The sequence below is a fragment of the Podarcis filfolensis genome, assembly GCF_964270895.1.
Source record: "Podarcis filfolensis genome assembly, chromosome: 14".
In the NCBI taxonomy this organism is placed as follows: domain Eukaryota; kingdom Metazoa; phylum Chordata; class Lepidosauria; order Squamata; family Lacertidae; genus Podarcis; species Podarcis filfolensis.
In genome coordinates, this window is record NC_139616.1 from 26,992,995 (window position 1) to 27,006,972 (window position 13,978).

The window sequence follows — 13,978 nt, forward strand, 5'->3', positions numbered from 1 at the left end:
CTCCGCTAACCCAGAAGTAGATGCCCCTTGTTGCAACCTTTGCCCTGAGATGCGAGCGGAAGTCGCGCTTCGGCGGCACAGCAGCAGCTGGAAGCGCCATTAGCGAAAGCTCGCCTCATGTTACGAGCGGTTTCCTGTTACGAACGGAACTCCGGAACGGATTAAGTACATAACATGAGGTACCACTGTATACAATTATGCCTTGTGTGGAGAAAGAGGGGAGAGATCCATTTTTCTCTCTGTCTCATCCTTGTGGATGCCAGTGGTGCTGAGGCATTCTGGACAGTCAGAGAGGAGGACTTCTTTTCACAGCATATACTTAATTAATTGGCGGAACTCCCTGCTGCAGGACAGGCTGATGATAGAAACTCACTTTAAAAGGAGATGAGACAAATTAACACAGTGGCTGATAGGAATTATTTGGAAATGGAGGGTGTTTTGGTTGCTGAACGCTGACACTGTTTCTAAAACCTGAAATAAGAGATTTGGAGGGAAAGGAAAGTTAAATACTCACATTGGGGTATTCGCTGAAAGATTGAAAAAAACCAACAGGAATTTTTTCACTTCATGAAACACTCAGGATTTCCACAGAAAGAGGGGTTGACAAAATTCCTTAGTGAGGCCTTTATTGAAATGAATGGAAAATGGGGGTTTATAGACCAGGGAGATTGTTTCACCATTGTGGGGATTAGCATAGGTGCTAAGATAGCACATCACTCAGGTGTGATGAATGAGTGGATAGCATTTTTTTCCTGTAATAAACAGAATTCAGTTATTTATAGCATCCCCCTTTCCTCCTTGATTGTAAAGGGTAGTGTCTTCTGTAAAGTACATGGAAGACAAGATTGATCTCTTTGTGATGATGAAATTTTTGCCCTTGTTTTGCTAATTTCCCCCAGAAACAGGATTTGTGTTTTGCACGAGTCCCATGGAAATACCAAGCTGCTTCTGGTTCTTGTGACTGTCAGTCCAAATAACCATCCCCTCGATCAGATTTTCTCAGAAGTTCATTCTGATCTGACAGTTCTCCTCATGAAGGTCAAGAGTTGGCCACATGTGTGTGTCTATTGTCTAGCAGCTGGCGGAGATTTTCAGACTAAGTAAGACAAAAATAGCACTAGACACACACACACGTCTCGTGGGAATTAAAACTTTTCAGCTGAAAAACTCCCAACTTCCAAGTTTGATTTGCACTCTCTGATGTATATTTTGCTCTAGGAGGCTTAGTTTGGTCAGAATCAAGTATACACTTTCAGAGTTAACGCTAAATACATTACTTCTGGTCTATGAGCTACCATAGCTGCTAGAGGGTTGTGAAAATTTGTGTCCCAGGCTTTTTAGACTTGTCTGCCAGATGTTAAATATATTGGCATTATTTTCAGCTCTACTACCCTACTATTTAGTTCAAGCTAAGTTCCACGGTTTCACCACTGAAATGTGTGCACCTTCCAGCCTCAGAATCTGCATGCCTAGATGCTTGGGCTCCGTGCTTCTGAAAATGAAGGGTCAGAGTTGCAAGGGACCAGCACATTCTTCCCACATCTTGGAGAGTGTAGGGAGTGTGGGCTGCCTTTCGGCCTGAGTGGCTTATAAGGGAACTGTCCGGGAAATGCAGAGTGCTTTGGCCTCAGAGTTCTTAGGTTTTAGGTAGTTTAGCGGGGGTCTGCCAGGGAATCAAACAAGATGCTTTGAAATTGGACCAGGATAAGGCAGCTGGGAGCTGGCCCTGCATTCCCCAGTAATTTGTGTGCCAGGTGCACGGTCTCAGAGCCTTTTCAAATTAAGTGCTTTGATGCAGCCCCAGTTTTCCCCCTTTGGTTCTGGGGTTGTGGGTGACAAAAAGAGGGCGGTGGCAGCAGGTACTGGAGAGTAAGACTCAACTAGCAGCACTGCAGGGCTGTTGTGTTGCAGTTGGGTAAGGGAGGGGGTATGGAAGACTCTCCTGAGCGCCCCCACCTCCATTCTTCACACCTTACATTTCAGATTATTCTAAGGAAGTGCATCATGCTTGAAGGGGTAGACTCATGGGGCTGAGCCTTTCCTTCCAGAAGCAAATGCATTTTCCATTTTAATTTTGGCAATTCCTTTGGTTGCTCCTCCCCACCTTGACCAGCAGAGAGCGCCACATACCTTTCTAATTAGGCGAAAGTACGTTCCGATTATCCGCAAAAAAAGCATTCTTTTCAAAGGGATCATCAGCACGGTCATGGCTGGGCTTGGAAAGAGGGCTGGCTGGGAGTCGGCTGGCAAAGAGGAACCTGAGATGTGGATAAAAGAAAGCCCATCTCCATGCAGTGCATTGTTAAACTATGGAACTCCCTTCCACAGGAGGCAGCGATGGCCACCAAGCTGGATGGCTTTAAAAGAGAGGATTAAATAAATTCATGGAGGAGAGGGCTATTGATGGCTGCCATCCATGATAGCTATGTGCTGCCTCTGCAATTGGAGGCAGTGATGCTTCTGAAAACCAGTTTCTGAAAACTGCAGGAGGGGAGGGTTGCTCTTGTGCTGAAATCCTGCTTGCAGATTTCCCATAAGGGCATCTGGTTGGCCACTGTGAGCACAAGATGCTGTCCTAGATGGGCCACTGGCTTGATCCAGCAGGCTCTTCTTACGTTCTTGTGTTGGAGTTCAGACCTGGATGCCTCTTACTCCACCTCGAATTCAGAGCAAATCAGGCACAGAGTTAATCTCTCTGCATCCCTGGAGCAGCAGCTGTTCTCTAGGTCACATCAAGGGGGACAGTGGCTTTCACTTGGAGCAGTTAGAGACCCTTTAGCAGTGCAATGGGAGAGTACAACAAGATGAAACCAGGGAATGAGGAGTTTTAAGGCCAGAATGGGGAGCGGGAGAGACAGGCAGGCAGACTAGGTCCTTTCATGAGACAGGAAATTTCAGGGAGCGCACCTTGAAAGGCCTGTCGTAAAATGCTCGTGGCTGGGGAAGCATTTCTGCGTATCTGTGCCTGAGAAGACTAATTTATTTAATGGCAGTTGGATGGTCTCTGATTACAGGTGCTCAGCTGATAAATGGGAAACTGGAAACAGGAGGCGTGTGTCACGAATATAGCTGTCGGGTTGTGTGATTTCAGGTGCAGGGAGGCTGTGTGGGGCTCATTGTCAGGAGCGCCACCATGCGCCACCAAGCCACAAGCTTTGGTTCCTTTGGGCCCTGGGGTGATTGCGCACACCTTGCATGAATGGATGTGTGCAATTGAATTAGCCAGGCCCTGGAGACTGTCTGCCCCACAACTCCACCTTGAATAATCCAATGCATACAGGTTCTGGAAGAGAGGAAGTCAGCAGTAGCAGGGAAGTGGTGGCTTGGAGAAATGAGTGGGTTTCCTTCCCTGGAAATGCTGCCTCCATCTCCGGTTGTGTTCCTTACTCTAGATTAAAATCCTGCCTCTGCAATATTCTCTCACTGCCACCTAGCTGTGCCGTTCATTTTTTATTTTATGTATTGCGTTAATATCCCACCTCTTCTCCAAGGAGCTCCAGGTGGTGCACATGGTTCTGCCCCATTTAATTTAATCCCCACAACAACCCTGCGAGGTAGGTTAAGCTGAGAGGCGGTGAGTGGCAGAAGGTCACCCGGTGAGCCTTGTGGCCAAGTGGGGATTTGAACCCTGGTTCTCCCAGGTCTTAGGGACGCGGGTGGCGCTGTGGGTTAAACGACAGAGCCTAGGACTTGCCGATCAGAAGGTCGGCGGTTCGAATCCCCGCGACGCGGTGAGCTCCCGTTGCTCAGTCCCTGCTCCTGCCAACCTAGCAGTTTGAAAGCACGTCAAAGCGCAAGTAGATAAATAGGTGCCGCTCCGGCGGGAAGGTAAATGGCGTTTCCGTGCGCTGCTCTGGTTCGCCAGAAGAGGCTTAGTCATGCTGGCCACATGACCCGGAAGCTGTACGCCGGCTCCCTCGGCCAATAAAGCGAGATGAGCGCCGAAACCCCAGAGTCGGTCACGACTGGACCTAATGGTCAGGGTCTCCCAGGTCATAGTAATTCAACACTTACCACTCCATCCCACACTGTTTTTTCTTTGCCTACATTGGTTATGTCTCTGGCAAAAAGGGCACCCTGACCTTGTTTCAGGGGTGCTGTGCCTCCATTTTCAGCCATCTCCAACTCTTCTTCATCTCACAGCTTTGGGTGGGAAAGGGAGTCCTGTGTTATGGCTTTGATAAGTCAAGGAGGGGATCAAGGAGGAAGGAGAAATTAATGCGAAAATTCAACATTACTTCAGCAAGATTTTTGTGTGTGTCGAGTCCCTAATGGGAACAACAACAAAAAAAGAAAAAAAACATATAAATGAATTCTTGTTTTGAAATGTTAAACCCTGCAGGCAAAGCAAGAACCTCCTTGAGATGGCAAGCAGAGAGCTGCTGCGCACCTTTTTAGAACATTTTGCCATACAAAAAAGCACCTGTTTTAAGTCATGCAACTTCCTCTTATCAAACACCCAGAAGGACTTTGTACCCTCTACCAGGCGTCAGCAAACTTTTTCAGCAGGGGGCTGGTCCACTGTCCCTCAGACCTTGTGGGGGGCCAGACTATATTTGGGGGGGGGATGATGAATGAATTCCTATGCCCCACAAATAACCCAGAGATGCATTTTAAATAAAAGCACACATTCTACTCATGTAGAAACATGCTGATTCCGAGACACACACCGCCGGGCCTTAGTTTACCTACCCGTGCCTACGTTAACTCCCTTCCAGGCTAGACTTTAGGATTTTCAGAAGTTCAGCCCAGCAGTAGGGAGCCATGAGTTGGAACATGTTCATAAATGATCTGGCATGAGGGGAAGCGTAGAACATCTGCTTTGCATCCAGAAGGTCACAGGTTCAGTCTCTGATGGCATCTTAAGGTAGAGCTGGGGGAAACTCCCTGTCTGAAATCCTATATAGCCCCTGCATGTATTAATAGCTGCCACCATGGGCAGCTTTGAAAGGTGCTTAAACAAATTCATGGAGAATAAGGCTATCAATGGCTATTAATAATAATAGCTATATATTGTCTCTAGGAACATCGTAGAAAGGTTTGCATCCACCCACACCCTCCTAATAGAAGGACTCTGGGTCACTGAGAAGTTTATGGGCTAAGGAGGTTGAGAACAGACAAAGAGAAGAACTTTCTGGCATTTCAGAGTTAACTTGTGGAACTTGCTGCCTCAGGACATCACACTTGCCAAAGACCTAAATGGCTTCCTTGATTGGTTGGTTGTACTTCACCACTTCCATTATTGCAGGATGGGTTTGCAAGTAAAAAGAAACCCATAAAAATATAATCAATATTTAAAATAGGGAAGAAGACAAAAATCCTGCAAAGGAACAGTTTCACTGCCGACAGTCTGACTCCTGCCCCCATTTAAGTGCCAGATCCACGCAGAAAAGGTCTACCAACAGCTATTTTCCATTAAATAAATGAATACAGTCATTTTTATTCTGCATTTAAAGGGTTTTTATAGACGGCTTCCATAATTAAAACATCAAAGCAGCAATAAAACATTAAAGCAGCAATCAGAATGATTAAAATGATATCAAAGGACCCTAAAAGCACATGGGGACAAATAGCGCCGGCGGAAGCAAGGCCGCCATCCTCAAGCGTCGCTCTGAGGGGAGGAGCCACAGGAGAGAGCTCTGTCTGGTTTCACGGTGGTAGCTGGCGCTCCTCCTTCCCCAAAGGGAGCCCAGAGCAGCCCACAATAATAGCACAGCATAAAAATGGTTTTAAACAATGCGACACTACAAGAATGGGAGCCTTTTTCATTCCAGGGGCTGCATTTCCATCTGGGCAACCTTCTAGGGGCCACGTGCCAGTGGCTGATGGGGACCGAGGCAAAAGGAGGTGGAGCAACAAATGTAAATTTTGCCTTTGTGCTATAGGCTGGTTTCTACACTCTCATCCATGTATCCTGCATGAAGGGCGGGGCCTGGGGAGAGTTCTGAGGGCCAGGTGTGTGTTTCTGTTATGTACTGAGTTGAATAGGATCCAAAATGCAGCAGTCTGATTGGTCCTAGAACAATGGAGCAGTATGATTGGTCCGCAGGAGCCACCCAATCCAGCTCCAGGTGGAAGTGAATCCGCAACCTGATTGGCCTACAGGAGAATCCCGGAATTAGCCAATCACATGGGGCCCATTGTGTAAACAATGTATATGAAGCAGACATCCTGGGGGAACTTCCATTCCTCCTCACCACTATGAGCTGAATAAAGAGCATGAAATCCACTCTCGACTCCGAGTATATTTCAGTTTCATTCATTCATTCTATTTCTATGCTGCTTTTCACTCACATGAGTCACAAAGCGGCTTACATACAATAAATAATATAGTAGAACATCACAATTGCAACATACTTTATATGAAATAATTAAGTTCTAAATAAACACTATTAAAACATTAAAAACCACAGCACAACCACAAGAAAAGTCATAAAGTTCACAAAGCATTACATCACTCATAATCCACAAAACAATATTAACAATCATAAACAAACTCAGAAGCAAGTCCCACAGTAGAGCTTACTCCTGAATAAGAGTTGCAGCCCAGCCTAAAGCAGTGTTGAAACCAAGGGGTTGTGTCCAGTGCTAATCCCTTTCAGAGTAGATCTATTGAAATTAATGAACACAACTGACTCTCATGCATTCGTTTCAATGGGTCTCCTCTGAGTATGACTTGAGTGTTGGTGGGGTTATTTCCTTGACGCCCCTTTCTCTCTCTCCCCTTTCTTTGATTTGAGGGGCTGCGAAGGTCCAGGGCCAGATCCTGCCTCCTTTCCTGGCCAGCATGCTTCCCTGGTTGCATTTTCTGAGCTGTGACACTGTCTGTGAGCCTCTGAAGGGGAGTGGAGATGCCATGGTCCTGGTTTCAAGGGGAGCAGCTGCAGCAGAGGAGGCTGCCAGTGGGATTCTGGGGATGCCTGACCTCTGCTGAAGAAGCCTTTTTTAAAAAAGCCTATGTACTATGCGATTCCTTCATTTCCCCCTCGTTTGCCTGGCGTACGATGACTTATTTCCCATCAGGTGGCCGCTTTCTGGCTGGAGGTTTTCTTCTTCTCTATTCCCCATCCCTCCCCATTTTGATGGAACCTTCCTTTTGCACATGGGGGCGCTTAACGATTCCTTCCTTTTCAAAGATGCAGTGCAAAGCAGAGAGTCTTTGAGGACACATGTATTTGGTTTGCTCACGACACAGGAGCTCCTGAGGACTTTCTCCTAGGAGGGAGATTTGCAGGCAGGCAGCTCCTTGGTGGGTAGAGGACCCAGGCCCCATCCCCCTCCTTCCAGCCACCCTTGGCTATGTCTCAGACAGCCATTTCTGCTGACTAGGGCTCCCCGTTTCCAGAACGCTCCCTTTGCTCCTCTTTTAAGGTGCTGCACAATGCTTTGTGTTTGCACGAGAGGCTCACTCGGGTGCAGGAAGTGTTTATTCTTTGCCTCATTTCCCCCCCGTTTTGCCAAGTGCCTTAATGCCTTATCTGGGCTTCCAGCCTTTGTCCACTGGGGGTGTTTTGTTGTGCTGTTTTATTCATTTGGTAAGAAGCTGCCTGGGGCAGGATTTGTTCTGCCCATGAAGCACACCAGCCTCTCTCCACCTGGCGCCCTCCAGATGTTTTGAACTACAGCTCCCATCAGCCCCAGGCAGCCTAGGCCGATGGGACCTGTAGTCCAGAACATGTGGTGCCAGGTGAAGGAAGGCTGCCCTAATAATTACCTTCTCCCTCATGATTCCTCAAATCCAGGATTGTCATATTTCCACAGCTATGGAACTCTTTCCCTGAGACGTGTCCTCAAAACCTAGCCCCTCTCGGCTTTGTTTCAGCCAGGTCTGTTCAGTTGTGGGCTGGGTCTTCCTCAAGCTGGTTCCCTCCAGATGCTTTGGACTACAACTCCCATCAGCCTCAGCATCGTTCAGCTCTGCTGGTTGGAACTGGTGGGAGTTGTTGTCCCAAACATCTGGAAGGCACCAGGCTGTTACACCATATATGGTACATCCATGTGCCCTTTCCACAAGACAAGGCAGGCATGTGCATTGTGGTATTTGGGGAGACGTATTTGCACAAACGAAAAGTATGAGGTTGAAATTCTTCCATGCAGGAATGATCCTTGGTAAACAGCTAAGGAGGACGGAGGAGAGCCTCCCAGTCCTACGCCCTGCCCTACACAACAGCCGCTCAGTTTGTGGCTGGTGCTGTGAGGAACTGTCCACAATAAAGAATAAAAGAATTCTAGAGTTAGAAAAGGGGCGCGGGTGGCGCTGTGGGTTAAACCACAGAACCTTGGACTTGCCTGTCAGAAGGTCGGCGGTTCGAATCCCTGCAATGGGCTGAGCTCCCGTTGCTCGGTCCCTGCTCCTGCCAACCTAGCAGTTTGAAAGCACGTCAAAGTGCAAGTAGATAAATAGGTACCACTCTGGCGGGAAGGTAAACGGCGTTTCCGTGCGCTGCTCTGTTTCGCCAGAAGCGACTTAGTCATGCTGGCCACATAACCCGGAAGCTGTACGCCGGCTCCCTCAGCCAATAAAGCGAGATGAGAGCCGCAACCCCAGAGTCGGCCACGACTGGACCTAATGGTCGGGGTCCCTTTACCTTTACCTTTACCTTTACCTAGAGTTAGAAAAGACATAAGGCAGTCATCAAGTCCAACCCTCTCCAATGCAGGGATCACAGCTAATCACAGCTTCAGGAACCCTAAGAAGCAACACACCCTGCAAGCAGAAACAGAGGGTGTCAAGGCCAGCAAAAGAGAAAAGCTGACCTTTTTGAAGTATTAGGATTTTAAAAAAACCTGTTAGCTCTCCAGCTGTGGACAAAGCCCTCCGGTTCCAGCTTTTAAAAAGAGGAAAGTCACATCTCTTTAAGGATGGTAGCCACATCATTTAGGTTCCCTTTGGCCAAGATACGCCCACCTGCCCTATATCTGGTGCTGTGCATGGGGCAGGTGTGGGGCTTGTAGAGAGGCGGCTGGGTTGAAAGGGGCTTTACAAGCACCGACCACCAGCTGATTGGAGATGCCTGCAAAGCACCATGCTTGATCGCAATCTGCCCAGTCAAAAATGGGCCACTTGTGGTCATTGTGCTGTCAGGTGATTGACAGGTGTGCAGCCCCACCCACCTTTCAAACCTGGCCCACTGGAGTTGGGGGGGGGGTCAGAATCCAGCCCACCCCGATTCTTCTTCAGCTCAAAGGAGCTGCTTCCCAGTGGCTATAAAAATCCTTCTATGACCATGGAATCATAGAACTCTGTAGAGTTGGAAGGGATCCCAAGGGTCAACTAGTCCAGCCCCCTGAAACGAGATGTGACAGCCTGGAGTTCACCCATCATGGGCCATGGTATAATAGGTAAAGGTAAAGGGATCCCTGACCATTAGGTCCAGTTGTGGCCGACTCTGGGGTTGCGGCGCTCATCTCGCTTTATTGGCCGAGGGAGCCAGCGTACAGCTTCCGGGTCATGTGGCCAGCATGACTAAGCCACTTCTGGCGAAACAGAGCGGTGCACAGAAATGCCATTTACCTTCCCGCCGGAGCGGTACCTATTTATCTACTTTCACTTTGACGTGCTTCCGAACTGCTAGGTTGGCAGGAGCTGGGACCGAGCAACGGGAGCTCACCCTGTCACTGGGATTCGAACCGCCAACCTTCTGATCAGCAAGCCCTAGGCTCTGTGGTTTAACCTACAGCGCCACCTGCGTCCCATGGTAAAATAGCAACTGCTAAAATAATGCATTTTGAGGGTTGCTCCTGTTACTGATGGGAAAGAGACCCCTGTTCCTTCCTACATCAGGGTGGTGGGGAGCTGCGCTGTTGCTGCCTCTCCAACTCCAAGAGCCAAGATTTTAAAATTTGAAACATGTTAATTGAGGCGGGGGGGGGGGAGAGGAGGAGGCTGTGTCTGGAAGTGGAGCGAAAGAGCAGAAATCTTCCCATAAACAGCTTTGGAAGATTACGCAGGGAAAAAATAGGGCTATGCTGATTAGAGCTTATTGTCCTCTCCAATCAGGAGCGCAAGCAAGATGCCTGGCTCCACTTATCACTGCAGCAAATGCACCTTATTAGGAGAGTCATTATTTTATGAGGCTGTGTAGTCCAGGGAGGACACCAAACATCCAGCTCAAGGCACTTCTCTGCTCCTACATGCTGGCATTGGAAAGTGCAAGGCTGTGTAGGCAAAGGTGCAAAGCTTTGGCCATGCTTGTGAAATGTGAAGGATGGGGCTTGTTTGGGAGCCATGGGAGCAAAGATGGTGTTATTTTGATTAAGAAGGCCTATCTGACAGTAAGAGCTGCTTGACAGTGGAACAGACTATTTTAGAAGCCTTCCTTGGAGGCTTTTAAATAGAGGTCAATTGGACATCTCCAGGGAATCTTTAAACTGCGATTCCTGCATTGCAGAGGGTTGGACGAGAAGACCCTTAGGGTCCCTTCCAAAATCTACACTTTTATGGTCAACTTTTTAACTTAAGCGACCTGGTTTACTATTTTTTGCCCAGACTCAAGAGAGAGACATGCTTAGCTTTAACCTAAGCACGCATCCTTTCAGCTGGAACTCAGATTTTCTGTCTCATTCCTATTGAGACCAAATTAGCTTGACTTTAGGCAGCGACCATGTGCTATCACACACATTTAGAGCACATGGCTTTTCCCAAAGAAACCTGAGAGAGAGAGCTCACAGAGCTGCAATTACCAGCACCCTTAACAAACAACAGGATGGGGGAACTGTGCCAAAGCCAACCAAATGGATTTCAACCAATATAAATGTAAAATCCTCCTTTTTGCGAGGCAAGATCAGATGCACAAATACATCTGGTGGGTGGCACCTTCCTTGATTTTTAAAAATGGGAAAGGACCTGGGGTTTTAGTAGACGACTAATTGAACATGAGCCAGCTATGTGGTACAGCTGCAACAAAGAGCTAGTGTGATTCTGGGCTACATCAACAAGAAGTATACTATCCAGAAGGTCAGAAGTCATGGTCTCATTGTGTTCTACTTTGGTCAGACTTCACCTGATGTGCTGGGTCCACTTCTAGGCATTCCTCTTTAAGGATATTGGCGCCCTGGGATGTTTCCAAAGGGGAGAGCATCAGAGATGGTGAAGAGCCTGAAGGGTCAAATCCTAGGAGGAAAGGGGGCAGGAGAAGTTGGGCATTTTGAGATGAGGAGGCAAAATAGTCATCACATATAGGAGGACTCTCACAAAGGTGATGGACCTCATTTCTGTTGCTCCAGAAGGTAGGAAACAGAATAGCAGGGGCGAATTGCATGAAAAGGTATTTTGATTAAACATCAGGATTCCATGATTGTGAGCTGTTCTCAGAAGACTTTGTTTTGGGAAATGTCATAGCTGTGATTCCATACCCTCCAACATTTCTCTGATGAAGAAATCAAAATAATAATAATAATAAATAAATAATAGCTGCCACAATAACTGGTGAGGTGAATGAGCCGTGGAATGGGTTTTGTATTACCTGAGTATTCCGTGGGTCTTGTGTTCATCAGACAATCGCTCTGTTGAATCATACAGACAACTCTAGAAAATTGATTGTCGTGACAACGCCACGGACACCAGCTCATAGGTATTCCTTTGAGGGTTTGCAGTGGTTGCAAGTGGAATTATGCCAAGACACAGGCTATGCAGATGCTAAGCAGAGAGTCACCCTGTACTCTGCTGCTCTCCTCCAGGCAAAAAATGGGGGCCTTCAGAGGAGAGGCATCTGTGGACTTCAAAGCAAGAAGTGCCTAGTTTGGATCTAGATTTCTGCAATAAGAGAGTAACGGTGATTGGATACATCAATGCTAAACCATCACGTCCATAAATTTCCTAGGATATAGTTGAACTAGCATCAACATCATGGAGAGGAGGGATATCAATTACTACTAACTAAGTTGGAGGCAGCAATGCTTCAGAATGCCAATGACTGGAAGCCGCAGGAGGGGCGAGTGTGCTTGTGGTCAAATCCTGCTTGTGGGTTTCCTATTGGGGCATTTGGTTGGCCACTGTGAGAACAGGATGCTGGACTAGATGGGCCATTGGCCTGATCCCAGCAGCCTCTCCTTAGGTGGTTATGATGGGCAGATGTTGTATTTATATGTCTGGTAGAGGCTCCTCGCGCAATGGTTCAAATGTGACAGCCTCAACCTCAGAGGCACTTTGTGGAATTAACCAAGAACGAGACAGAATCTCACAGGGGCACCTGAAGTTCAATTCAGTTGTTTCTCTGCTAGCAGTCGGATTTTTCAGAGATCAACCTTGTTCATTTTTCCTGCTTGTGTGTTGGGATTGCACTTTCTTCACTCAAGACCTGAAGCTGCGTGTTCATATGTGACAGCCCTGATTTAGCCCCCGTGTCCTGTTTTGATGGAGAAGGTTTGGCCTGAAATCCCCAAATGATGATTTTTTGCAGAAAGCGAGCAGGACATCTGCAGGCCTTTAGATCTGACTCCTTGTAAGTGGAGGGAGGTTGGTCTTGCCCTACCGTTTAATTAACATGGTGAGGAAAGAAAGCGACATCCCTTTTCTAGATAATTGTTTTTAAAAATGAGGCAGCCTCTGGTCTGGAGATGTCGCTGGGGAGGCAGATTTCCACTCCTCGGCTATTAGGTTCCTGCATGTATTAATAACTCAATTTTCTGTAATAATGGGGTCGCGGCGACCTGTGCTTCCTTCCTGCAACCAAGAGAGCGAAGGATCTAAATGGGAATTTGGATTTTCTCTGAGCTGCTCCCGCTCCTTCCTCTTCTCATAACTCCTCAGATGCCAGACGTTGCAGTGGCCTGCGGTGATGCCAATCCCCAGCACAGCAGGGCTGCCTTATCCAGACAAATAACCCAAGTGTGGGTAATGGGACACAAATACCAGGGGGTGGAAGGAGCGTCTCTTTCCCCAGCGCTGACAGATTCCTTATTAAAGTCCTTCATGGCAGGAACTCTGCTTTCCTGACACATCCTCCGTTGCCTGGCTTGTTCCGCAGGAGGCTGCCTGGAGGCTCCTGCGGCTTCTGCCGAGTGCAATGTTGTCTTTTAAAAAAATGCATTCTGAAGCATTCCTCTGCGCCCCGTTCATTATGAATATTTGAATGGTGCTAAGTGGCTTGTTCTGGCGGCACAAACGTGTCTCCGGCGTGTCCTTAATTGGGAGCCACTGAGGAGCAGGAAACAGATGGCCACGACGGCAGAGGGATTGACGCACCCTGGGCTCGGGGGCAAATGAGGTCAGCGCTCCTGGGTTTCTCCTTTGTTTTGGAGGAGGTGCCATAGTACAAGCTGGTTAGGGCTTCTTCTCCAACTCTGATGGCTTTGGAGGCAGAGAAGGAAGGAGACCTGGACTTACCTTGCCTCTTCACTCACTGTGAAATGTTAAACTCCAGAACTTGCTCCCACAGGAGGCCACCAACTTGGATGGCCTTAAAAGAGGATTGGAAAAATTCATGGAGGAGGAGAGGGCTATCGATGGCCACTAGCCATGATGGCTGTGCTCTGCCACCACAGTTGGAGGAAGCAATGCTTCTGAATACCAGTTGCTGGAAACCAAGGAGGAAAGAGGGGTCTTGTGCTCAAATCCTGCTTGAGTGTTTCCCATTGGGGTATCTGGTCAGCCACTGTGAGGACAGGAGGCTGGACTAGATGGACCATGGGCCTGATCCAGCAGGGATCTTCTTAGTTTTTAAGAACTGGAACACAGGAAGTTGCCTTAGACCAACACCACGTTCGCACCGTACATTTAAAGCACTTTGAAACCGCTTTATTTTAAATTATTTTTAAAATAAATTTTATTTTTCAGTTTTTCAAATTGACAGCAATAACCATCAAATACGAGTGCATACATAGTTGTAGTTGTTTAGACTTCCCTCCTCCCCTTCCTTGGTTCCCTATACAAACATTTGCAAAAAACGGTATCTCTTCCTTAGCACCTTTTGTTTATTACTCTTGTAAGTCTTCCAAAGTCACCTTTTAACCACTAGATTTTAAATTAATCCTGCTA

General features: G+C 47.6%; 2 protein-coding genes across 7 annotated transcripts in view; one reads left to right on the top strand and one right to left on the bottom strand.

Annotated features, from left to right (window-relative positions):
• The window catches only part of FRMD5 (FERM domain containing 5), a 129,301-nt gene that overhangs the window by 75,233 nt on the left and 40,090 nt on the right, over positions 1–13,978 (top strand). The window lies entirely within an intron of this gene.
• The window catches only part of WDR76 (WD repeat domain 76), a 67,312-nt gene continuing 53,943 nt past the window's right edge, over positions 610–13,978 (bottom strand). The window contains exons 16-19 of the mRNA XM_083586599.1: positions 11,004–11,113; positions 4,015–4,175; positions 2,131–2,258; positions 610–752 (exon numbers count right to left, since the gene is read on the bottom strand). The gene's annotated coding sequence lies outside the window, so the exon portion shown is untranslated. The remainder of the gene's footprint in view (positions 753–2,130; positions 2,259–4,014; positions 4,176–11,003; positions 11,114–13,978) is intronic.